Here is a 27532-nt window from a genome sequence, read left to right as displayed (position 1 = left end):
TATTCAGGATGCAAGTACGCCAAAGGAGGCATGGGATACTTTGTCAAAAATGTATAGCACAAATACGCAAGCCAAGAAAATGCAGCTCAAGCAAGAGTTACATAATGTGCAAAGAGAAAATATGAGCATCAATGACTACCACATGAAGGTGAAGAAGATTGCAGATGCACTTGCTTCCATTGGGTCGCCAGTGGAAGATGATGATTTAGTTTCTGTGACCTTGAATGGTCTAGGAAAGGATTATGCACAGTTCCGAACATCCATTTCCATCCATGAAAGATTTCCTGATTTTGAGGAGTTGATTGCTCTTCTAATTTCTGAGGAGCAGAGAAATGGTGGTGCATCTTCTTCAGGAGGAACTTCAAAAGAAGCTATCTTCTACTCAAATGCTGGAAGAGGTAGAGGCAGAGGTAGAGGAGGCCGATCTGGAGGCCGTGGTAGAAATCAGAATATGGAGCAAACTCAAGAAAACCAGTCCTATGGAGGAGGACGTGGTAACTCTAGAGGCAGGGGGAGCCAAAGAGGTCGTGGTGGATGGCAAAGAGGCCAAAATGCAAATAGTAATGTTGAATGCTACTACTATGGTAAAATGGGTCATATGGCTAAAGACTGCTATAAAAAGCAGAATGACATAATGAATGGAAAACTGCAACAAGGGAATTATGCATCTTCTAGTAGACAGGGTGATGACAGAAATGAGCATTTGTTTATGGTACAGCACATGAACAATTCTGTGACAAGTGCAGAAGAAAGCAACGATGTATGGTATGTTGACTCAGGTGCATCAAGCCACATGATAGGTCATGCATAATGGATGGAGGATGCAAGGAAAATGGAAAAACCAGGATTTGTGGAGACTGCTGATGATACTGCACATCCTATTGTGCAGATTGGAAAAATTTCTTTGTCTATGCAGGATGGGAAAAAGAAATACCTGTCCGATGTATTTCATGTCCCGAATATCACCAAGAATTTGGTTTCTGTTGGTCAAATGGTTGAACAGGGCTTGCAGGTCAGATTTAATCCTCATGGATGCTTTGTTGAGGATATGAAAAATAAAGGTCGCTTGATAGCAAAAGGAAAGAAGAAGGGCACAATGTTTACGTTGGATGCAGACATGTCTGAATTGAGTGTAGCAATGTTTGCATATGGGACCGGTGTAGTTGCAGATATTGATATTTGGCATAAACGCATTGGTCATGTTAATGTACAGCGACTTAAATCAATGCAGGCCCAAAATATTGTTGCAGGATTGCTTAGATTCAAGGTTGCAGAAATGCATAAGGTATGTGAAGCCTGTTAGTTTGGAAAACAGGCAAGGAAACCATTTCCTAGACATGTTCAAGAGAGTAAGAAGCCATTGGAATTAATCCACTCTGATGTGTGGACTACTAAAGCTGCATCTCTTGGAGGCTGTCATTATTTTGTCACTTTTATTGATGACTATAGCAGAAAAGTTTGGGTGTATTTTGTGAAAAAGAAAAGTGAAGTTTTTGGGCATTTCAAAACTCTTAAAGCTATGGTTGAAAAAGAAATAGGTCTGCAAATAAAATGCCTAAGGTCAGATGGAGGGGGAGAGTACCTCTCAAATGAGTTTGCAAGGTTCCTGCAGGAGCATGGCATAAAGCAGCAATATTCATGCAGTCATACCCCACAACAAAATGGAATTGCAGAAAGGAAAAACAAGCATATTGGAGAGGTATCTCGTGCCATGCTCAACGAAAAAGACTTGCCAGATTTTTACTGGGCTGAAGCAGTTGCTATAGCAGTCTATATAATGAACAGGACTCCCACTGCAGCAATACATGGGATGACTCCAGAGGAGAGGTATACTGGTAGGAAACCAGATATTTCTCATTTGAAAATTTTTTGTTGCATTGCCTATGTACATGTGCTAGATGAGTTGAGATCCAAGTTGCATCCAAAAGCTGAGAAGTGCATCTTTATTGGTTACTCTCTGCAGCAAAAAGGGTATAGATGCTATAACCCTTCTACTCGTAAGTTTACAGTGAGCAGAGATGTTGTTTTTGATGAGATGAGTAGCTGGTATAAACCAGTAAATGTGATTGATGATGTAGATGCACAAAATGGTAATGCTGCACAGAATTCACAGCAGCAGTCACAAAATATTAGTGGACCTGGAGCGTCCTCTAGCAGTGGTTCACATTCTTCGCCATGGACAGGCAGATTGAGTTCAGGAGGATCTTCTCAAAGCAATGCAGATAGTGGTATGCAGGTATCACGAAAAGGAAAAGAGAAGGTTGATCAGCCCATGTTTGATGTGAATGCAGGTCACTCTTATGTGGATGGTGAATCCAGTGGCTCAGAACAAAGCATTGATGATGAGTTGGGTATTCCTTCTATTGTTACACCTAGAGTAAGGAAGACCAGGGATGTTTTGAGAGCACCTAGGAGTGAACCTATTTTGTGCAAGTCTACGAGAGCTAGGTATCCTGTGGATAGGCTGAAATATAATGGATTTACAGCCATTCACTATACATATATGGTCAAAGTGATACAGGAACCAGAACCCACTTCTTTTGAGCAAGCCATGGGAAAAGAAAAATGGGAGAAAGCCATGGATGAAGAAATTGATGCCTTGGAAGCAAATGCTACATGGGAATTGGTACCTTTGCCTAAAGGTAAGAATGCAATTGGTTGTAAGTGGGTTTATAAGGTGAAGCACAATGCAGATGGTTCTGTGAACAGATACAAGGCAAGATTAGTAGTCAAGGGGTATGCACAAACATATGGCATTGACTATGAAGAAACATTCAGTCCAGTTGTAAGGATGGCAACCGTAAGAGCAGTCATTGCTATGGCTGCATCAAAGGGATGGTCTTTACATCAGAAGGTCTATATGGAGCAGCCACCAGGTTATATGGAGAGGTCTATATGGAGCAGCCACCAGGTTATGTGCATGCTGTTCATCCTGAGTTTGTTTGCAAGTTGAAGAAAGCCTTGTATGGCTTGAAGCAAGCACCTAGAGCATGGTCTGACAAGATAGGACAGTATCTTGTCACTATTGGCTTTCAGATTTCCAAGGCAGATTTCTCACTTTATGTGAGAAAAACAGAGAAAGGTATTATGCTACTTGTCATTTATGTTGATGACTTGATTATGACAGGTGATAGTGATGAAGATATCCTTCATGTGAAAATGCTATTGAAGCAGAAGTTTGAGATGAAGGATTTGGGAGAGCTGCGTTATTTCTTGGGCATTGAGGTGATTAGATCACCAAGTGGGATACAGCTCTTGTAGAGGTAGTATGGATTGGACATGCTGTCCAAATATGGGATGACAGGCTATAAGCCTATTTCATTTCCTTTGGAGCAGAATGTGAAGCTGAGTGCAGATGCAGGTGAGCTTCTGGAAGACCCTACTATGTACAGACGCATAGTAGGAAGTTTGATTTATATGACTATTACTAGACCAGATTTGAGCTATGTTGTTGGATTGGTAAGTCAGTTTATGCAGGCTCCAAGGAAACCACATTTGGATGCAGCTAGACGCATACTCAGGTATGTGAAGTCCACATTGCAGTATGGACTATTTTATGAGATTGGGGTTCAGATACAGTTGCATGGATACACTGATGCTGATTGGGCTGGTAGTATTTCTGATAGACGATCTACCAGTGGATATGTGTTCTCTTTTGGGAGTGCTGCAGTCACTTGGAGCAGGAAGAAACAGCCTACAGTTGCCTTGTCGAGCACAGAGGCTGAGTACAGGGGTGCAGCAATGGCTGCATATGAGGTAGCTTGGTTGCATAAGCTACTTTATGATATGCATCAGTCTACAGATAGGCCAGTTGTCATTTATTGTGACAACATGAGTAGTATACACTTGGCAAATAACCTAGTCTATCATGCTAGAACAAAGCACATTGAGGTGCATTATCACTATGTGTGGGAGAGGGTTTTACTAGGTCTTATTGATCTAGTTTATGTCAGCACAGAGGATCAAGTAGCTGACATATTTACGAAGGCATTGGGTACAGAGAAGCTGCGCAAGTTCAGAGACCTACTTGGTGTGCAGGAATTGGGATTGAGCTCGAGGGGGAGTGTTGAGATATCGAGCTCCACTCATGATACGCTAGGGTGACCGTTGTGTATTTATGTCACCGACTTGTTAGTTGGCAGATGCAGTTGGTACACCGCCAATGAATAATAGCTACATGATAGCTATCCTTATCTACTCTAGTTCGTGGCTCAGTTAGTATGCCACCTTAGCTTGTTGAGTTTGGTTGAGACCCATATATAGGGTTCTTCTATTTCTTTGTATTAGAGTTCTTTTGGCTTACACAACTAAGAAGAGGAAAACTGTTTTCAGCCTCCACCCTTGTGTGTATTCCCCCATTGTGCAAGTAAGAAAGCTACAAGTGAGACTCCTTCCTTCTCTCCCACAATCTTGACACTACTTGGAGCAGGAGGATGCTTGGGTGCCAAGGGGGGCTCTGGCCGTAAATCCCTCACCTTTCGGGTCCTGCACAAGAGGCTAACGTGACTCGGGATTGGATCTCGAGGCCCGCATACTAGTTGACGGGCGGAAGCTTGGAATAGTGGTCCCTGGAGATTACTGGTTAGCCTTCGGGCAGATTATGGAAAAGCCTACGGGCGAAACTCCTTGTATTTCAAAGATAAAATGATGAAATGTTAAAAGAACTTGCTTGATGTTGTTTTTCTATGTCATGTGATAAGATTACGTGAAGGAACCAGTGCTTAACAAGGTTAATTAAAGAAGCTGATTGTTTATATGTCAAATTAATGTGTTAGATAATTACATAACTAAAACAAATCGAGGAAAGTGCGGAGGATGGGCCATGGGTCCGTCCTACGGTTTGGGTGGTCCCGGTTAGCCGGAAACTTTTCCCAAAAATCTCGAAGAACAGCGGAATGATCATCATCATCAAAAAGAATAATGAGAACGATGACCTAGAGTTACGTCTTACCCAATTTACGTTGTTTTAGGGGAATGGAATGGGACTATGTCTTATGGCAGAGAGGTTGAGCTTTGCATCCCTCTCATTTCCCATTCTCCTTGAACCAAGTGCAGCGTGAATCCGCTTCGGACCTGGCGTTTCTGCGTAAAGTAGTTCGCTCGGGTCTGACGCTAGTTGCTGTTAGCTAATAACCCATTAGAAAAACCCTAATTCCAATCGATCCTAAGTGGGAACGGCCAGGATACTTCCGCTACGTGGCAGACACGGGAAGAACTAGATCGCAAAACTCGTAACATTCCATGGGAGTGCCGGGCGGAGCTTTCTAGACATCCTTTCCAATGGACTGCTAAGACGTGTCCTGGATGATACTAGGGGGCATGTTACACTTCTTTTCTAATGTTGAGATAAGAAAATCAAAGGCTATGCTTTCAGTGAAGAGACTAACACATGATCATGTTATACAATTTGTTGATGAGGGATGGGACACTAGGACAGAAGGAAAAAATATTTGTAAGATAGATCAAGACTCTATAGCTTGTAAATATACAATTGCTACTCAAAATTTCATCCTTAGCTTTTATTACAGTAGATGGCATTATGTTGGCAGTAGTCTGGTTGCTTTAGACCAAAATCTTGATAATTTTAGCAAAGATCCTACAGTGGATCTTGATGTTTGGTACAACGAGGACATTATTGCAATCCTAAAGGTTAGATCATCATGTATGCTACATCAAGTGAGGATGGATTTACAGAATGAAGATATTGAACTACCATACTCATTTGTATTCCAACTTAATAACAAACGAGTAAGTTTTTATTTCATATTATATTCATTTAGGTGTATATCTGATTTCACTTCTTGATTCATAAAAAATTGTAACATTTTTCTTAGAAATATCAACGAGGAGAGAGAAGAATATACAATGCAAGGATATTGAAGAAAAGATATATTTACTATCAATATAAAATACATGTACAAATTTTTGTCAGTCATCTCAATGACTTATACACAAGAGCTTACAATCTGAGCAAAGCTTTTTTTTTTTTTGAGAATGAGCGTCCTTTCTAGGAGTCCTTTTGCCTATCTTTGATGCTTTGGTTGTTGAAGGCATAGCTTCACTTGTTGTAGCTACATGCACCTCCTCTCCTTCAATGTCCAAGTCCCCCACTTCTTGTCGGTTGTATACAATTGGTCATTATGTACTTCAAGAGCTTTGCTCTTATATACCAAATGTGCTCGCTTGTATAGCAATCCCTTGTAAATTGTCATACATTTGTAAATATATATTTTTAGTTCATTGTTATATTTTACAATGGACTTATTTGCAATAAAACTCTATCTTAAAGTTCAGTATGTTTCACATTACCTTTATAAGTTTATCAACATTGAGATAAATAAACTGAACCAATCTTCTGGCATTTACAATTACTCTCCAGCCATAAGAGTAACTATCATCCTGATGAGGACACTGCAATCAACAAGAGTAACTTGTTTATGGTAGTTTTTAGAATAAATCTTCTTAGTATGTTCCAACCATATTAATCAAGAACTTATCGTAACTTGTCTATATTGCATTGTTGCAAGTAAGTCAGAAGGCATGGGAGGCCTTTTCTCTACCACTTCGATCAATGTTTTGCAAACTTTGTATCAAAAAGGCAATAAAATTTAGAGTTATTACAAAAGAAAGATCAAAATATTTAGATTACTTACAACAAAAAGATCAAAATATCAAGGGGACCCTAGATTATATAACTTACAACTTGGCATTTCCATGGCTTCCTTTTATGGAATTGATGAGCAAACATTGCCTCTCCACACAGTCTATCCCAATTAGGCTCCAATGAAAACTGAAAATAAAAATATTGCAATAATCTAGCAAAACAAGATCTCATAAAATCTTTAAAAATATAAAATTACTTACTTTTTTTAAATGGAATTAGAAGAAGCTCCGAAGATTCAAAGTCAATTGAATTGAACCAATGGTCAAAAGCACTTGCATCAAGCTCACTCCTCATATAGTATGAGATGGATGGATCAAGAACCTCAATCTTTTGTTGTATATTGAAGGGGAGCTCATGCATTACACACCTAGCAAAGGAATGGAGATAGTAAGCATCAACATGAAAGTCTATTGCTATAAAAATATGGCGAGTTTAAACAAATTTTGGTAAAGTATATCTCATCCCAACAAGAAGAATCGAGTCATTTACTTCTCTCACTTTATTTTGGAGAATTCGAACACAATCAAAGTCCAAAAATATCATATCAGATCTCTTGTTAATATCGGCAGATAAAAATCAAGAAACATTGAAGCCCTTAGGGTCAGCCCTTTCAAGAAGGGTAGATAACTCCTCTTCAAAAGGTGGGAGATTTTCTACTTCCTTCTTTCTTTTAAACTCCCTCCATTTATCACCCTGCTCTACTGTGGCCTTTTCCTCTTTCTCATGTTGTCTTGTGTCATTTTCATGCATAACATCTTCAACCTTCAGACTAGTATCATTTTTCTTCTTTCTATATGGAGGCACATTTAAAATATTAAAAGCCTTAACATCAGAAAGAGGGACTGGCTCAAGGACCTTTGAAAACCTGAATCTCAATCTCCTGAGAATAATCATGTCTTTATCCATAAGCATAAGCCTATGTGCATGAGCCACACAGATATAAGAATCTTGGAAAAACTCAATCAAAAAATCCTATGTAGCCTCGTGAATACAGTTGAGACCTGCCCTAGTCCATCTAAAACTTTGTAGACTATGCTTGTCACAGATTTCTCTAACAAGCCTTTGAAAAGACAGCTTTGGAATTGCATTATTCAGAGCCTTCATTGCACTTCTAATCTCCTTAAGGCACCTCACATACTATGAGAACCTTCTTCTTGGCTTTGATTTCCTTGAAAGTTTGGAAGGCTTAGAGGACTGATGTATCTTTGAAGCAAGAACTGCAAGATCAACTTTCTGCTTCCTTGCAGTGGACTTAGTTCTAGCCATCTAGAACATCCAAAAAAACAAATAATACTAACAAATTAGGAAAGATCTCCTAATCTCTCATATCAATATATCTTCAATCACAAAGCAGCTGGCAAACAGTAATCACAAAGTCTAAATACAATCTCAATAAAACGGTAAGAAGACATATGAAACGCAAGTAGGCCTTGAAGATAGAGAGAACTAGACATCATATTGCGTTTCACACGACAGAAGGGGAACAATGTAGGCTCAAAATAGATGAAAGGTGATATCGCCTTACTTGAAAAAAAGAACATAACACATTCGTGTTTCATACGTCACATGACAAACATGGCAATCCTAATCGTATTCAACTCATCTACCATTGCACATCATATTTACTACATAGTCGAAATTTATCCTTAACTCAAGCTAACATGAGATATTGTTTGGCTGTGCACTCTTACCCATTAGTATACATTGAAACAAACTTGATTCATGAAGGTGAGTTGGATATCTTGCTTGGTATGGCACTACAAGGAATTGGGCAATTAGCGACGGCGGATATCGGCGTCGCTATTTACGTCGCATGACGCCAATAGCGACGCCGCAGGAAAAAAAACGCGGCCGAAACCCGAGCGCCGTTTTCATTTCTTTTGCTTCGACTTTTGAGAGCGAGAGCGAGGGAGAGAGTGAAAGCTTTGTGAGAGAAGAAGAGGAAGAAGACTTGCTGCCGCCGCCGCCGCCGCCACCGCCGTTGTTCGCGAAGGAGAGGAAGAGCCCTCATTGCAAAGAGAAGCCGCCCCACGCTCGCCATATCTCATTGGTGAGTCTCCCTCTCTCTTTCTTTTGCTTGTTGAAGGTTTAAATCGTTCTCTTTTGCTTGTTTAGGAGAGGAAATGAAAGAGAAGGAGAGGGAGAGGGAGAGAGAGGGAGAGAAAGAGAGGGAGAGAAAGAGAAAGAGAGGGAGAGTACATTCTCTCTCTCTCTCTCCCTTTTGCTTGTTTAATGTTTAAATTACTTTCTTTTTTGCTTGTTTAGGAGAGGAAATGAGAGAGTAAGAGAGAAAGAGAGGGAGAGGGAGAGGGAGAGGAAGAGGGAGAGGGAGAGAAAGAGAAAGAGAAAGAGAAAGAGAGGGAGAGGGAGAGAGAGGGGGAGGAAATGAGAGAGGGAGAGAAAGAGAAAGAGAGGGAGAAGGAGGGAGAGTGCATTCTCTCTCTCCCTCTCCCTTTTGCTTGTTTAATGTTTAAATCACTTTATTTTTTGCTTGTTTAGGAGAGGAAATGAGAGAGAAAGAGAGCGAGAGGGAGAGGGAGGGGAAGGAAATGAGAGAGGGATAGAAAGAGAAAGAGAGGGAGAGTGAATTGTATCTCTCCCTCTCCCTTTTGCTTGGAGGATGTTTAAATCACTTTATTTTTTGCTTGTTTAGGAAATGAGAGAGAAAGAGAGATAGAGAGGGAGAGGGAGAAAAAAAAAAGAGAGGGAGAGGGAGAGGGAGGGGAAGGAAATGAGAGAGGGAGAGAAAGAGAACGAGAGGGAGAGGGAGAGGGTGAGAGAGAGTGTGTGCATTCTCTCTCTCATGACGGGTTTGGTTGTTTGTTGTTTGAATCACTTTCTTTTTTGCTTCTTTAGGAGAGAGGGAGAGGGAGGGGAAGGAAATGAGAGAGTAATAGAGAAAGAGAGGGAGAGGGAGAGGGAGAGGAGAGGGAGAGGGAGAGGGAGAGAAAGAGAAAGAGAAAGAGAAATAGAGGGAGAGGGAGAGGGAGGGGGAGGAAATGAGAGAGGGAGAGAAAGAGAAAGAGAGGGAGAAGGAGGGAGAGTGCATTCTCTCTCTCCCTCTCCCTTTTGCTTGTTTAATGTTTAAATCACTTTATTTTTTGCTTGTTTAGGAGAGGAAATGAGAGAGAAAGAGAGGGAGAGGGAGAGGGAGGGGAAGGAAATGAGAGAGGGATAGAAAGAGAAAGAGAGGGAGAGTGCATTGTATCTCTCCCTCTCCCTTTTGCTTGGAGGATGTTTAAATCACTTTATTTTTTGCTTGTTTAGGAAATGAGAGAGAAAGAGAGATAGAGAGGGAGAGGGAGAAAAAGAGAAAGAGAGGGAGAGGGAGAGGGAGGGGAAGGAAATGAGAGAGGGAGAGAAAGAGAACGAGAGGGAGAGGGAGAGGGAGAGAGAAAGAGAGAAAGAGAGAAAGAGAGAAAGAGAGGGAGAGAGGGAGAGGGAGAGAGAGGGAGAGAAAGAGAGGGAGAGGGAGGGGAAGGAAATTTAAGATAATAGACTTATTGATAATGGTATGCAATGTGCTTTGCCATGGGCCACGTACATTGGTAACTCTTTAAGATGGCTTAAAAATGGTCAATTCCTTCATGAAGTCCAAGTAGGGGATCTAATTGTAATATGCATATGGAGCCCCGAGAGGAACACCAAGGAAAAGGGAATTCTCTTGCAAGAAAATCTATCTTGTAACATCAACAAGCTTGTTTATCATGTTTCATATGATCCCAATGAAGAAAAGAACACCAGGCACAACAAATCTTCATGCAGCATCATGTAAATCTCCCATGGTTTTGATAGAATCAACCATATTCTTCAATATCTTCATAAAATCCATCAATAGAACAAAGAAAGCAAAGGAATACACCATCTTTGAATGGAAATACATCACACAGTATTCAACTTCAATATCTTCATAGTCTTCTCTCTCAATCTCTCATATACAATCACTTTGTTTGAGTAGAATTGGCTATCTTTGACTCTCTCTCACACACTCCATCAATAATACATCATGTCCTCACTACAATCTCTCTAAAATCACTCTCAATAATCTCTCTTAGGTCATGGATACCCCTCCCAAGAGGTATGTCTGATATGAAGAGTCACCAGAGCCACTACAGTGTCTCTTCACGGCTCACTACTGTCACTTCACTCTAGTCTTCTCTTGAGTCTTCAGCAGCTACTTCTTCCACTTCCTTCAGCTCCTTTGCACTTGTATTCACCTCTTTCCAAGGCTAGAAAACTTTCCCCAAAGTCACACATACATTCCACAGAACACTTACAGAAGCATACAGAACAGTCTACAGAACAGTACCAGAACAGAGACAGAACAGAAACAGAACGGAAGCAGAAGCTCTACAGAAGACCTACAGAAGCTTACAGAAGATCATCAAAACCACATGACTCATTCTCAAACCATTCCAAACTCTCACAAACCATTCAATAAACTTTCACAAGATCTCAATCTTCATTAATCAATACTCCATCCCTCCCTACAGAAGACAATCAGAACAAAACAAACCAAAACAGAACAAAACAGAAGGTATACAGAATCATTCAGAACCTATCAGAATATCACAGAACCACCAACAAACATCATGAACTTCCAAAACACAATCAATATCATCCAAAACATTCTCAAACCACTTCCTAATCAACCAATCATCCCATAAAATCAACCATTCAGCTCTCCAAAACAACAAAAATCAGCCAAAAAACAAGTCATTTCAACACTCAACATATCCCCACACTTAATAAGGAAGCGTCCTCGCGACCCAGGAAAAAGGGAATACAAGTTCATAGAAAAGCTCAACTTTGATCTTCAATATCTTTTCAAAAAGAATCCATCCACCACGACCCCAACTTATAACCTGTTTCTGATATTAAAATACAAAGAAAGGAAAACCCTTTTGAAATTAACACCTCTTATCAAACTAAAAATCATCACAAATTTGTAAAGGATATAAAAGTTTTCTTCTTCGTCATCTGCATCAACTTCGATTCTCCATCCACGACCCCATCTCTACAAATCTCCAAAATAGAACTCGTACACGAAATCCAATAGGAAACCACCACGTTCGTTTGACATACATGAACTCACAACACAAATACTAATACACAACACAACCATCTGAATGACTTCTTCAAAAAGAGAGTTGTTCATTAAAAGCTTTCACCATACATTGGAAAGGTATCAATGAAGATGATCCCTCTTAAAAGATTGATGTTGTCGGAATCGATCCATAGATAAGGATTCATCTACAAAGTTTTTAGGAGGATTTTGAAAAAATTGGAGACAGCACATCCTTTCCAACAGGACCAGGTATCTGCTAGGTAAACAGAGGGCATGAAAATACAGTATCTCCAGCTGCTGGGAATCAATGCTAACATTGACATTCATGCACAACTTTGGAATAGGCTTTGAATCAGTATGAGAGTGCCTATGCATATACGCCAGGTACCAAGCAAAGTGAGCAGTTAATCTCACTGAGGGATCTGCAGACTGTGAATATTGTTGGGCAAAATGAACATAGTTTTGATAAGCTTGACTTGAAGCTGTCCATTCTCCCGGAATTACTGGCCAATTAATCTGTGGTCCTGTAAGGCATGTCAAGATTGTGGGAGAGAAGGAAGGAGTCTCGCTTGAAGCTTTCTTACTTGCACAATGGGGGAATACACACAAGGGTGGAGGCTGAAAAACAGTTTTCCTCTTCTTAGTTGTGTAAGCCAAAAGAACTCAAGTACAAAGAAATAGAAGAACCCTATATATGGGTCTCAAACCAAACTCAACTAACTAAGGTGGCATACTAACTGAGCCACGAACTAGAGTAGATAAGGATAGCTATCATGTAGCTATTATTCATGGACAGTGTACCAACCGCATCTGCAACTGACAAGTCGGTGACATAAATACACAACGGTCACCCTGGCGTATCACCAGTGGAGCTCGATATCTCAACACTCCCCCTCGAGCTCAATCCCAATTCCTGCACACCAAGCAGGTCTCTGAACTTGCGCAGCTTCTCTGCGCCCAATGCCTTCGTGAATATGTCAGCTACCTGATCCTCTGTGCTGACATAAACTAGATCAATAAGACCTAGTAAAACCCTCTCTCGCACATAGTGATAGTGCACCTCAATGTGCTTTGTTCTAGCATGATAGACTGGGTTATTTGCCAAGTGTATACTACTCATGTTGTCACAATAAATGACAACTGGCCCATCTGTAGACTGATGCATATCATAAAGTAGCTTATGCAACCAAGCTACCTCACATGCAGCCATTGCTGCACCCCTGTACTCAGCCTCTGTGCTCGACAAGGCAACTGTAGGCTGTTTCTTGCTGCTCCAAGTGACTGCAGCACTCCCAAAAGAGAACACATATCCACTGGTAGATCGTCTATCAGAAATACTACCAGCCCAATCAGCATCAGTGTATCCATGCAACTCTATCTGAACCCCAGTCTCATAAAATAGTCCATACTGCAATGTGGACTTCACATACCTGAGTATGCGTCTAGCCGCATCCAAATGTGGTTTCCTTGGAGCCTGCATAAACTGACTTACCAATCCAACAACATAGCTCAAATCTGGCCTGGTAATAGTCATATAAATCAAACTTCCTACTATGCGTCTGTACATAGTAGGGTCTTCTAGAAGCTCACCTGCATCTGTGCTCAGCTTCACATTTTGCTCCAAAGGAACTGAAATAGGCTTACAGCCTGTCATCCCATATTTGGACAGCATGTCCAATCCATACTGCCTCTGCAAGAGCTGTATCCCACTTGGTGATCTAATCACCTCAATGCCCAAGAAATAACGCAGCTCTCCCAAATCCTTCATCTCAAACTTCTGCTTCAATAGCATTTTCACATGAAGGATATCTTCATCACTGTCACCTGTCATAATCAAATCATCAACATAAATGACAAGTAGCATAATACCTTTCTCTGTTTTTCTCACATAAAGTGAGAAATCTGCCTTGGAAATCTGAAAGCCAATAGTGACAAGATACTGTCCTATCTTGTCAGACCATGCTCTAGGTGCTTGCTTCAAGCCATACAAGGCTTTCTTCAACCTGCAAACAAACTCAGGATGAACAGCATGCACATAACCTGGTGGCTGCTCCATATAGACCTCTTCTTGCAAATCACCATGCAAGAAGGCATTCTTTACATCCATCTGATGTAACGACCATCCCTTTGATGCAGCCATAGCAATGACTGTTCTTACTGTTGCCATCCTTGCAACCAGACTGAATGTTTCTTCATAGTCAATGCCATATGTTTGTGCATACCCCTTGACTACTAATCTTGCCTTGTATCTATTCACAGAACCATCTGCATTGTGCTTCACCTTATAAACCCACTTACAGCCAATTGCATTTTTACCTTTAGGCAAGGGTACCATTTCCCATGTAGCATTTACTTCCAAGGCATCCATTTCTTCATCCATGGCTTTCTCCCATTTTTCTTTTCCCATGGCTTCCTCAAAAGAAGTGGGTTCTGGTTCCTGTATCACTTTAACCATATATGCATAGTGAATGGCTGTAAATCCATCATATTTCAGCCTATCCACAGGATACCTAGCTCTCGTAGACCTGCGCAAAGTAGGTTCACTCCCAGGTGCTCTCAAAACATCCCTGGTCTTCCTTACTCCAGGTGTAACAATAGAAGGAATACCCAACTCATCATCAATGCTCTGTTCTGAGCCACTGGATTCACCATCTACATAAGAGTGACCTGCATTCACATCAAACATGGGCTGATCTACCTTCTCTTTTCCTTTTCGTGACACTTGCATACCACTATTTGCACTGCCTTGAGAAGATTCTCCTGATCTCAATCTGCCTGTCCATGGCGAAGAATGTGAACCACTGCTAGGAGACGCTCCAGGTCCACTAATATTTTGTGACTGCTGCTGTGGATTCTGTGCAGCATTACCATTTTGTGCATCTACATCATCAATCACATTTACTGGTTTATACCAGCTACTCATCTCATCAAAAACAACATCTCTGCTCACTGTAAACTTCCGAGTAGAAGGGTTATAGCATCTATACTCTTTTTGCTGCAGAGAGTAACCAATAAAGGTGCACTTCTCAGCTTTTGGATCCAACTTGGATCTCAACTCATCTGGCACATGTACATAGGCAATGCAACCAAAAATTTTCAAATGAGAAATATATGGTTTCCTACCAGTATACCTCTCCTCTGGAGTCATTCCATGTATTGCTGCAGTGGGAGTCCTGTTCATTATGTAGACTGCTGTAGCAACTGCTTCAGCCCAATAAAAATCTGGCAAGTCTTTTTCATTGAGCATGGCACGAGATACCTCTCCAATATGCCTGTTTTTCCTTTCTACAATTCCATTTTGTTGTGGGGTATAGCTGCATGAATATTGCTGCTTTATGCCATGCTCCTGCAAGAACTTTGCAAACTCATTTGAGAGGTACTCTCCCCCTCCATCTGACCTTAGGCATTTTATTTGCAGACCTGTTTCTTTTTCAGCCATAGCTTTAAGGGTTTTGAAATGCCCAAAAACTTCACTTTTCTTTTTCATAAAATACACCCAAACTTTTCTGCTATAGTCATCAATAAAAGTGACAAAATAATGACAGCCTCCAAGAGATGCAGCTTTAGTAGTCCACACATTAGAGTGGATTAATTCCAATGGCTTCTCACTCTCTTGAACATGTCTAGGAAATGGTTTCCTTGCCTGTTTTCCAAACTGACAGGCTTCACATACCTTATGCATTTCTCCAACCTTGAATTTTGGCAATCCTGCAACAATATTTTGTGCTTGCATTGATTTAAGTCGCTGTACATTAACATGACCAATGCGTTTATGCCAGATATCAATATCTACAACTACACCGGTCCCATGTGCAAACATTGCTGCACTCAATTCAGACATGTCTGCATCCAATGTAAACATTCTGCCCTTTTTTTTTTCTTTTGGCTATCAAGCGACCTTTATTTTTCATATCCTCAACAAAGCATCCATGAGGATTAAATCTGACCTGCAAGCCCTGTTCAACCATTTGACCAACTGAAACCAGATTCTTGGTGATATTCGGGACATGAAATACATCGGACAGGTATTTCTTTTTCCCATCCTGCATAGACAAAGGAATTTTTCCAATCTGCACAATAGGATGTGCAGTATCATCACCACTCTCCACAAATCCTGGTTTTTCCATTTTCCTTGCATCCTCCATCCATTCTGCATGACCTGTCATGTGGTTTGATGCACCTGAGTCAACATACCATACATCATTGCTTTCTTCAGCACTTGTCACAGAATTGTTCATGTGCTGCACCATAAACAAATGCTCATTTCTGTCATCACCCTGTCTACTAGAAGATGCATAGTTCCCTTGTTGCAGTTTTCCATTCATGATGTCATTCTGCTTTTTATAGCAGTCTTTAGCCATATGACCCATTTTACCACAGTAATAGCATTCAACATTACTGTTTGCATTTTGGCCTCTTTGCCATCCACCACGACCTCTTTGGCTCCCCCTGCCTCTAGAGTTACCACGTCCTCCTCCATAGGACTGGTTTTCTTGAGTTTGCTGCATATTCTGATTTCTGCCACGGCCTCCATATCGGCCTCCTCTACCTCTGCCTCTACCTCTTCCAGCATTTGAGTAGAAGACAGCTTCTTTTGAAGTTCCTCCTGAAGAAGATGCACCACCATTTCTCTATTCCTCAGAAATTAGAAGAGCAATCAACTCCTCAAAATCAGGAAATCTTTCACGAACTGAAATGGATGTCCGAAACTGTGCATAATCCTTTCCTAGACCATTCAAGGTCACAGAAACTAAATCATCATCTTCCACTGGTGACCCAATGGAAGCAAGTGCATCTGCAATCTTCTTCACCTTCATGTGGTAGTCGTTGATGCTCATATTTTCTCTTTGCACATTGTGCAACTCTTGCTTGAGCTGCATTTTCCTGGCTTGCGTATTTGTGCTATACATTTTTGACAAAGTATCCCATGCCTCCTTTGGCGTACTTGCATCCTGAATATGCACAATCATAGAGTCTGAAATGCTGATAGATAGCCAGTACATAACTTTCCTGGCTCTCTCATGCCATGTTTTAAATGCTTGCATTTGCTGTTGATTGGGAACATCAGGAAGAACTGGTTCTTCTTCATTTCTTGCAACAAATTCCCAATATCCTTTTCCCATAAGGAAATTCGTCATTCTAAACTTCCATGCTTGGAAGTTGTTCTTGTCAAGCTTTTCAGTGACAATCTGTGAAAGAGAATCAGATGCCATTACAGAAGACTGCAAAAAATTCTGTCACTGCAAAAACCATAGCTTCACCCTCACAAGGGAAAATCTGCAAAACTGGCGAAAGTGGAATTTGACCACACAGTCACTTCCTAGTGACGATTTTGCATCAACAAGCAACAGGGATGATTTGTAACTCCCAATGTCTCTGCGCACAAGCATACAATGCAATTTTTACAATAACTATTCACCGACCTGTAGAACAGTGGCTGCACAGCATAAAACTGAGCCTTTTCCTGAGTGCGTGCAGAAAACTTCCGCCTCCAAAACAGGCCCTGAAATGGCCTCAAATCAAAAAAACAGGGTCGCCAAGAGCTGAAGCCCTTGGCCGCAGCATATACTGCCCTCTTGCTTCACCGCGAAGGGCGTCTCAACCTGAGACAATGCACTCCTGCAATTTTCGGTTGTGCTACCTACAGAGATCTGGTCCCAAAACAGAAAATGAAAGCAACACTGCTCCTCTTACCAGAACACCGCGAGCTGGGCTTGCTTTCTTGAGCTCCTTACCACGAACAAGGCTCTGATACCATGTCAAGATTGTGGGAGAGAAGGAAGGAGTCTCGCTTGAAGCTTTCTTACTTGCACAATGGGGGAATACACACAAGGGTAGAGGCTGAAAAACAGTTTTCCTCTTCTTAGTTGTGTAAGCCAAAAGAACTCAAGTACAAAGAAATAGAAGAACCCTATATATGGGTCTCAAACCAAACTCAACTAACTAAGGTGGCATACTAACTGAGCCACGAACTAGAGTAGATAAGGATAGCTATCATGTAGCTATTATTCATGGACGGTATACCAACCGCATCTGCAACTGACAAGTCGGTGACATAAATACACAACGGTCACCCTGGCGTATCACGAGTGGAGCTCGATATCTCAACAAGGCAATCATCCGAACTCCATCCCCTTCTTATGGAAATCTGATTATCAAAACCGTCACAGTCACTAACCAACTGAGGTGGTTGAGATATGGAAGTGTTAGGAGAGGGTAGTGGAATAAGGGAAAGTGGATGTAGGGAAGGATAGGAAAAATCATAAAAGGAAGAAAAGGTTAAAGAAGGAGTGGCAGAAATTTGTAAGGAATCACTAAGGAAAGGTGTTAACTGATAAATAGGAAATGTGGAGGGTACATTTATGAGGGGTGAAGGACAGGGTGGAGAAGGGGAAAATACCCTATCCTCAATAAAGGAACAGTAAGTGAAAATAGGAATTTGAGGGAAATTGGAAGGTTGGAAAAGAAGTAAAATTACTGTGGAATTAGTTTGACAAAGGGAAAAATATATAGCATAGCGGTGAGCCAATTGTTGGTAATAGAGGAGGGTAGGAACAGAAGGTCCTAAGAGAGATCATCTATGATAGGCATCAAAGAAGGTAGCATCAAATGGATTATGTTTGGAAAGATAGGTTAAGAGATCCATCCTCAGTTGGTTAGTACTCTGGGTAAAGGTAGGAGCAGTGTTTTGTCTTTGATTTAGGACCACCGAATTAATCATATGATTGACATATAGAACAGCCTGTAAGACCACATCCCCCACATACCATGCCATATCTACCTCATCTGGGATTAACAAGTCTCCTCGGAGATACATGTATGACATCAACATGGTGTCTGGCGTGACAGAATCTTCAAAGACCATTCTGACTACCTCTGTCAACAACTCAGCAGACCAAGCCCCACTCCAGCCATCCTCTGGAAAAGGTAAATCCATCGTGGAAAGCTTCATATAGAAGACCAACTTCTGTAAGTGGTAGTGGACAAAGAAAGAATGGTCTGGTAAGACATATTCCTGAAACTGCTCAAAGGTAGACCATAACAAGTCCATTCTGGACTGCAATCTTTCCACTTTGTCTTGGAATAGAGGGCACAAAGTAGCCTGTCTCTGTAGGGTAGCCAAATCCTGCTGTGAAAGAGAAGGAATCAATGGAACAGGAGGGCTTGGAGGAACAGAGCGGGACTTTGCAAGCTGATCTTGCAACTGCTGGATTTGGGAGGCTTGGTTGGCCACTGTGTCATTAGCCATCTGTAAAGCTGAAAGCTTGTCATCTAAAAGAACTTGGAATTCTTTCGCTTCGCTGGACATCCTCTCCTTCTCTGCTGAAAGGCTAGTAACCTGTGACTGAGCCTCGAGTAACTGGGTCTTCAATGAAGAAATCTCATCACTTTGAATGGCAACCAGTTGGGTTTGCTGTTCCATTTGCTTAAATAGATCTGCTAGGGTATCCTTAGCAGAAGCTAACTCAGATGTTGCCTTATGCAACTGGTCTTTGGACTGCATAAGCTCCTCATAGAAAGATGCGTACAGCTGTTGAACACAGGCTGTCACTGACAACTCAATGGAACTTTGAATATCCTTGCAGAGGAAAGGAATGGCATCTCCTGAGACGAGACTGTTCAAGGAGGGAACTGAGATCTCCAAGGATCCTTCTCTATGTGCTCGGAACAGATTATTGCAAGTGAGATACCCAGGGAGTTCACTGCCAGAAGTAGCAGGGATAGACACTGAGGGAAGTACAGAAGGGGCTTTATCCACTACCCTCTTCAAGCGTTTGCGCTGTATGACCAGGGGAGGCGGAGAATCATCATCCTCAATGTCAATAGGTGCTGACTCTTCTGAAGGTGGAGGAGGAGGTACTGGATCTGATGGAGGAGGTGGAGGCACAGTCTTCTGTAAACCTGAATAGGTCAAGAAGGCAGACAAATATGATCCATAGGTAACATTGGTAACATTACCCCTCGTGACTTTAACAAAATGCTAATCCATTTTAGTGAGGAGGTAAGTGCTCCAATCAATAGCAACTCCTTTCAACACCATCCTGGAAGCTGTGAAAAGCTCTTTGGACAAATAGTGGGATGGCGTTTTGGCAGGCATAAACCTGTCCTGAAGGAACTGACACATCGTCTTCCATACGGGATCAGTGATCATAGAAAACGAAACTCCTGAAGAGTTTATCACCTTCTTAACATCAAGGACTTCCCTTGTCTGCTTCTGCAACAGCTTGAGAATCTCTTCATTAGAGAAGAGCTGACGAGTGGTCACAAAAGGTTCTCCTTTGGAGGGTAAAGATAGAGCCTTCCCTAAGCCTCAAGACGTCAATGTCATAGACATTCCGTGGACTACGCCTGTCTTCTTGCTGTAAGAGGCCAGGAACTCATCACATAAGGACGGATCCTCTGGAAGTAATGGAAAAGGAGTGGCCATAAAAGCAGCAAGTCCTGCCTTCGTGAGGGGCTCAAAAGTAAGTAGGGAAGAGTAATCCCTACTAACTAATGGGACGTACTAGATAGGGGGAGGAGCTTGAGAAGGCGCCATTCAGATGGTTACACACACACCACAAACACAGACAATCAAGGAGAAAGCCTGCAAAGCAACAAACAAAAACCAAGGATAAGAGAATAACCGAATAAGACATGACACGACCTACTAACCCCAAGCAAACTACATCCTAGAAAAAATTTGACATGACCTTGAGACAAATGCGACCGAAAGCTTCATGCGATGCATCAGACAAACACCTAGAATCCCGTATCAGGCAATAAAAGAAAAAAAAACAGCATACCGTACCCGTAACCGTAACAAAGACATGAAACCAAAACCATACCATATCCGACACATATCAATACGACATCTGTGATAGAACCAAGACTGGACCATGAAAATAACTCTAAAAACTACGCAAACCCATCCCACGAGACGCTTCATTAAAAAGGGAATTAAGTGCAGTGAGGGGGAAATTAATTTAATGAAGGGTTGATTTTAATCAATTATTAAAAATGGGTGAATTTTTATTAGGTGATAAACCTTAGCAAGAAAACGGCGGTTCCTTATTATAAATTTAATTACCCATTATTAGGTTAAGCGGTGCAGTTATTCGATTTCCGAACTTCGATTCCCGACTGGGTCTCTAAATGCAATTTATTGATTATAAATTAAGGTGATGTGGAGCGCTTTTTTGCCAGCGCATGCTCATGTGACGGCTGGTTTATTTTAATTAAAAAAAATATGTGTATTTAGCGCGAATGCGCGTGGAAACGGTGGGTGAATTAAAGGGTTCATTTTAACAATTAATTTGTGATTAAGGGGGAAAATAAAAATAAATAAAGCACATAAAATAAATGCCTGGAAGGGGTGTGTATGTAATGCAGGAATGCGCACGGAAGAGTTCCAGTAAAGGAAAAGTAAAGAGCACTGATGAAACAACAATGACAACACCTTAGCAGATGTGTTGATTTGGTTTGTGTTGGTTATTATTATTATTATTATTATTTTTAAATTTTTAGTTGTGATTATTTATGGTTGAATAAATGGAAAATGAGCAAGGGAGGTGAGGGGAATTTTTTAGAATGTTTTTAGAAATTTTTAAATTTTTTTTGTAATTTTTTAAATGAATTTTCTACATTTTTTGGCAATTTAGGGGTAAATTTAGGAAATGTGGAATTTTCAGAAATTATAGGGTAGGCAATTTCCAGCAGACAAATTTCCAAAAATTGACAAAAGGCAAAAGGAAATTTTAAAATTTTTTTGAAAATTTTTTATGGAAAAATTAATGTAGTGATTAAGTAAGTCACCTAAATCACATTAATCAAATAAGTCAGTTAAGCATAAGTCAATTAAGTCTGGTTAGTGGGATAAGTCAGGTTAGTCTACCTAAGTCTAGTCAGGTAAGTCAGTCAGCTAGGTTAGTCAGGGTAGGTTAGGGTTAATGGGTGGGATTAGGTTAGTTAACCTAACTAAGGTTAGGTTAGGGTTAGTGGGTGGGATTAGGTTAGTTAACCTAACTAAGGTTAGGTTAACCTAGGTAGGTTAGTCAATTAACTAGGGTTAGTTTTAACCTAGTTAGATTAGTCAATTAACTAGGTAGGTTAGTTACTAGCCTGAGGGAGGAGGTGGAAGAGGAAGAGGAGGAGGAAGGGGAGGTGCGTCGGCGGCTGTGGCGGAGTCGGCGGCGGCGTCGCGGTCGACAGGCGGCTGTCCGGGGGGCAACGAGGGCGGTGGCAGAAGGGGGAGGGAGGAGAAGGCGAGGAGGCTCGCTGGGGGGGGCGCTGGGGGGCGAAGAGGGCGGCGCGCGGGGGGGAGAAACGCCGCCGGGGGAGAAGACGAAAGAGTGGGGGAGGGTGGCGCTGTGGGAGGGAGACGCTGGGGGAGAAGAAGGAGTGGGGGAGGGTAGCGCTGTGGGAGGGAGGCGCTGGGGGAGAAGAAGGAGTGGGGGAGGGTGGGGAAGAAGAAGGCGACGGAGGGGCGAAGGGCAGAAGGTGAAGGAGGGGAAGGGCGCAGAAGGTGAGGGACGCAGGAGGAGAGAGAGAAAGAAAGAGAGAGAGAGAGAGAGAGAGAGAGAGAGAGAGAGAGAGAGAGAGAGGGAGAGAGACGGGCGGTTGGGGGGAAGGGGTGGGTAGTTAGGGGAAAGGGGTGGGGGGGCCCGTGGGGGGGGCCATGGGGTGGGCAGGTGGGGGGAAGGGTAGGGAAGGGTAGGGACAAGGGTAGGGTAGGGGGGTGGGTAGGGTGGGGACAAGGGTAGGTACCCCCGTCCGCGCACATGCGCGGGGCGGGGTAAAAAAATTTGCTGTGACGGGATTGAAAGGACGTTGGGATGACAGTACGGGTTAGGTGGACACGACTGGGGCACGTGGAGACTCGTAAAATCGAAAAAGGGCGCGTTCACGCGTAAAACGGGCGCGCGAATACACGTAAAAATAAAGAAAAATTAATAACTCCCAATCCGGACGTCAAAACGAAATAGCGTAAAAACGAAAAGTGGGCAGGACGCCAGGGGGGAAACAAGGAAAATACGGGATGGGGGTTCCGGGAGGAGTAAAGGGCGGTCACGTGCAAAAAACACAAAAAACGAACCAAAAACGCAATTTAAAAATTAATATCAAAAGATCTGTGCATCGGAATGAGGTGCAGAAAAAAGGAAAACTGTGCAGAAAGATGTGCCCGACAATCCTATCATGTCAAAACATAATCCCGACTGAGAGAAGACGCGTTCACATGGGAAAAACCCAAAAAATAAACCCGAAAATGGGATCGAAAATTAATATCGAACAAACCATTCACCGGAATGACATGCAGTAAGAAGGAAAAATGTCCGCAGGAAAGGGTGGCACAGGGTTATCACATTAAACCGCAGTTCCAGTGGAAATAGGAGGGGTTCACATGTGAAAAACTTCAAAAATACTCCCGAAAACTCTTTTAAAATTTAATAAGTAAAAATCCAGAAGTCAAAAAAGGGTGGAGGAAAAAGGAAAAAGGTAGGGGAAGGCACAGGGGACACGGTTGTCAAATCAAATTGGAATTCCGATGCAAATAGGGCAGGTTCACATGGAAAAATGTCAAAAATACACACGAAAAAGTCGTGAAAACCCGGAAAATTAATAACGGACAAACCATGTATCGAAATGATGCGGAATAAAAAGGAAAACTGTCAGGGAAAAAGCACTACTCAGGGCTATGACGTCAGATCACGGTTCCGAAGCAAGAAAAGTACGTTCACATGGAAAATCGTCTAAATTGCGTAAAATGCTTCAAAAATTAATAACTCAAAAACCGTGCACCGGAACAGGGGTAGGTAAAAAGGAAAAATGATCAGTTCAATGGGGGGAACAGGGCTATGAGGTTGGATGAGGACTTTGGTGAATGTAGGGTACATTCACATGGAAGGACCTCAAAATCAAGGAATGAAGGAAAACTGCAAGGGAACAGCCCCCAAGGGTGGGTGGAACATAACCGGAAGGGTGGAAAGGGATCCCATTAGGGTAAAAGCAAGTCATGGCATACATGCATGAGCAAGATAAGGCATATGCAGAGGGGTATGCAACATAGACGCGCAGGGATGCGTCCCCACACTTAAGACCTTAACGGATAGGGTTAACCGAGCAACAGAGACCTAGGACCACGCCACAGACCATCCACTAACTTCCCCACACTTAAAACATGAACATCACTAAGAAACATAAGTTGTAGGGTTAGAAAAACTTGGCCCGTTGCGTCAAGAATCAAGGTTGAGTATCGATGGCACGTCCAGTGTTGTTGTCAGCGCTGGAGGGACCAAGGCATCTTCACAGCACACGTTCGTCATGGCAGGGACCACGCTGCAGCACCCAGGGAGGTAGGTGATGGAAGGAATCGCAGGAAATTCGTCGATGATGAGGGATATTGCACTCAACTCACAATCACTCAATTGAAATGAAAGAACAGTCACTCGCCCCATGACTAATATCACTCGAGGAAGCATGATTAAAACCCATATCTCATACCCGGTTGAGGAATCGTCAAAGGGGAATTGATGCAGAAGGAGTATGCCAGGGTGCACAGTTGATGGTGCATTAGTGCGTCCAACCCGTCTGGCATAAGTGCAAGGAGGAAGGCAAGGGAGCCTTACAGTGCAGTGTACAGAACAGGGTGATGTGTCTTGTGTTGACGGTAAAGACCCATCCCGTGGGTGCACAGGGAAACTGAAACATACCTGACTCCAAGTGTCGTAACGTCCCTCAATCTCACCTCTCGATAATTGGTTGAAGAAACTCCAGTCACACTCAGCCCACCCTCTGTCTCACGCTCTGTGGATAGATACAGGAGGGCAGCCTTTTCCTGAAACCCATTGATGTAATCCTCACGGTCGCTTGTGCAAAGGTTGTATGCCTTGTGCGCATTTGATGGTGCAACTGTGCATCCCACCCTGTGCCGGCATACGGTGCAAGAAGGAAGGCAAGGGAGCCTTATAATGCAGTGCACAGAAACAAATCGTGCTTTGTGCTTTGAGAGGCCCATCCCGTGCGTGCAACACTTCATTCACACGTCTCACCTCGCATTTGATTTGAAGGGAAAAGACTGGTCTCTCGCCCCACCTCCTGTCTCACTCGTTGTTGATAGATACAGAGGGCAACCATACTCACTTCCCCATCTGGTTAGGATGAAAGCTCAAATCACTCGATTGTTTGTCGATGAAGATCGCGTCATCAGTTGTTGAAGAGGCGTACCCAGGGAGGTAGCCATCAAATCGAACGTTGTATTGGACAGGAACATAGCGTCTGCTAGAGGACAGGTAGTCACTTTGCAGAAAGACCCAGGACACAGCGTACCAAGGGAGGCAGCTTCAGAATTGGATCCTAGGGATATCAATTAATAAATCCACTTTCTGGACTGTTGGGTGTTACCACCTTTTCCATAGCCAGCTTCTCGCCCAAGGGTGTTTATCATCTTTTCTTGGAACGAGGCCTGCTATGACAGGGAATTGCTTCCTTTTCTCTCATAACAGATTTGTTTTTTTTTTTTCCTTCTTCTTTGTTTTTTCTTGTTTTCCCCTATTCCCGAGGGTGTTTCCACCTTTTTTCGAAGAATAGGTTGGCATGACAGGGACCTAAGTCCTTTTCTCCCATGACCGATATGTTTTGTTTTGTTTTGTTTTTTTTCTCTTTTTTTTTTCCTATATTGAACAAGGGAATGGTAGAAAGACCATTTGTCAGAACCCACCTCGCCACTGTCGCTGGTGGAAAATAAAGGATAAGAGATCAAGGCTGGAAGGGGGTTTTGAGGGGACAAAGGGTTGCGTCCACCTCATCAGAAGTGGCTGAAGAATGGCTATCAGAAGTAGCATCATAAGAAGTACAGTGCTGCGCCAACGAGGGAAAGGATCAAGTGTCCATAATTGTCAAGATCCCCAAGGAGGGAAGTACTTCTTCAGGTGATATCCATTGATCAGAAAGGGATCATCAGAGGCATCAACGGTCTGCACTTGGACAGAGCCATTAGGGTTGACTGCAAGTACCTTATAGGGGCCCATCCACCGCTGTTGGAGCTTGCCAGGAAACTTACCAAAGCGTGAATCATAGGCTAGGACCAAATCACCTTCTTTGAACTCCTTGTGCTTGATGAAACTATCATGGTAAGCCTTGCGTCGAGCTTGCGTGGCTTCCATGCACTGTATGTCAAGATTGTGGGAGAGAAGGAAGGAGTCTCGCTTGAAGCTTTCTTGCTTGCACAATGGGGGAAGACACACAAGGGTGGAGGCTGAAAACAGTTTTCCTCTTCTTAGTTGTGTAAGCCAAAAGAACTCAAGTACAAAGAAATAGAAGAACCCTATATATGGGTCTCAAACCAAACTCAACTAACTAAGGTGGCATACTAACTGAGCCACGAACTAGAATAGATAAGGATAGCTATCATGTAGCTATTATTCATGGGCGGTGTACCAACCGCGTCTGCAACTGACAAGTCGGTGACATAAATACACAACGGTCACCCTGGCGTATCACGAGTGGAGCTCGATATCTCAACACTCCCCCTCGAGCTCAATCCCAATTCCTGCACACCAAGCAGGTCTCTGAACTTGCGCAGCTTCTCTGTGCCCAATGCCTTCGTAAATATGTCAGCTAGCTGATCCTCTGTGCTGACATAAACTAGATCAATAAGACCTAGTAAAACCCTCTCTCGCACATAGTGATAATGCACCTCAATGTGCTTTGTTCTAGCATGATAGACTGGGTTATTTGCCAAGTGTATACTACTCATGTTGTCACAATAAATGACAACTGGCCCATCTGTAGACTGATGCATATCATAAAGTAGCTTATGCAACCAAGCTACCTCACATGCAGCCATTGCTGCACCCCTGTACTCAGCCTCTGTGCTCGACAAGGCAACTGTAGGCTGTTTCTTGCTGCTCCAAGTGACTGCAGCACTCCCAAAAGAGAACACATATCCACTGGTAGATCGTCTATCAGAAATACTACCAGCCCAATCAGCATCAGTGTATCCATGCAACTGTATCTGAACCCCAGTCTCATAAAATAGTCCATACTGCAATGTGGACTTCACATACCTGAGTATGCGTCTAGCCGCATCCAAATGTGGTTTCCTTGGAGCCTGCATAAACTGACTTACCAATCCAACAGCATAGCTCAAATCTGGCCTGGTAATAGTCATATAAATCAAACTTCCTACTATGTGTCTGTACATAGTAGGGTCTTCCAGAAGCTCACCTGCATCTGTGCTCAGCTTCACATTCTGCTCCAAAGGAACTGAAATAGGCTTACAGCCTGTCATCCCATATTTGGACAGCATGTCCAATCCATACTGCCTCTGCAAGAGCTGTATCCCACTTGGTGATCTAATCACCTCAATGCCCAAGAAATAACGCAGCTCTCCCAAATCCTTCATCTCAAACTTCTGCTTCAATAGCATTTTCACATGAAGGATATCTTCATCACTGTCACCTGTCATAATCAAATCATCAACATAAATGACAAGCAGCATAATACCTTTCTCTGTTTTTCTCACATAAAGTGAGAAATCTACCTTGGAAATCTGAAAGCCAATAGTGACAAGATACTGTCCTATCTTGTCAGACCATGCTCTAGGTGCTTGCTTCAAACCATATAAAGCTTTCTTCAACCTGCAAACAAACTCAGGATGAACAGCATGCACATAACCTGGTGGCTGCTCCATATAGACCTCTTCTTGCAAATCACCATGCAAGAAGGCATTCTTTACATCCATCTGATGTAAAGACCATCCCTTTGATGCAGCCATAGCAATGACCGCTCTTACGGTTGCCATCCTTGCAACCGGACTGAAT

The sequence above is a fragment of the Lygodium microphyllum genome, chromosome 8 (genome assembly GCF_053477565.2).
Source record: "Lygodium microphyllum isolate KBCC chromosome 8, Lygodium_microphyllum_v1.1.10, whole genome shotgun sequence".
NCBI classification, from domain to species: Eukaryota; Viridiplantae; Streptophyta; class Polypodiopsida; order Schizaeales; family Lygodiaceae; genus Lygodium; species Lygodium microphyllum.
The sequence above is the reverse complement of the archived record's forward strand: the minus strand, read 5'-3'. Positions refer to the sequence as shown.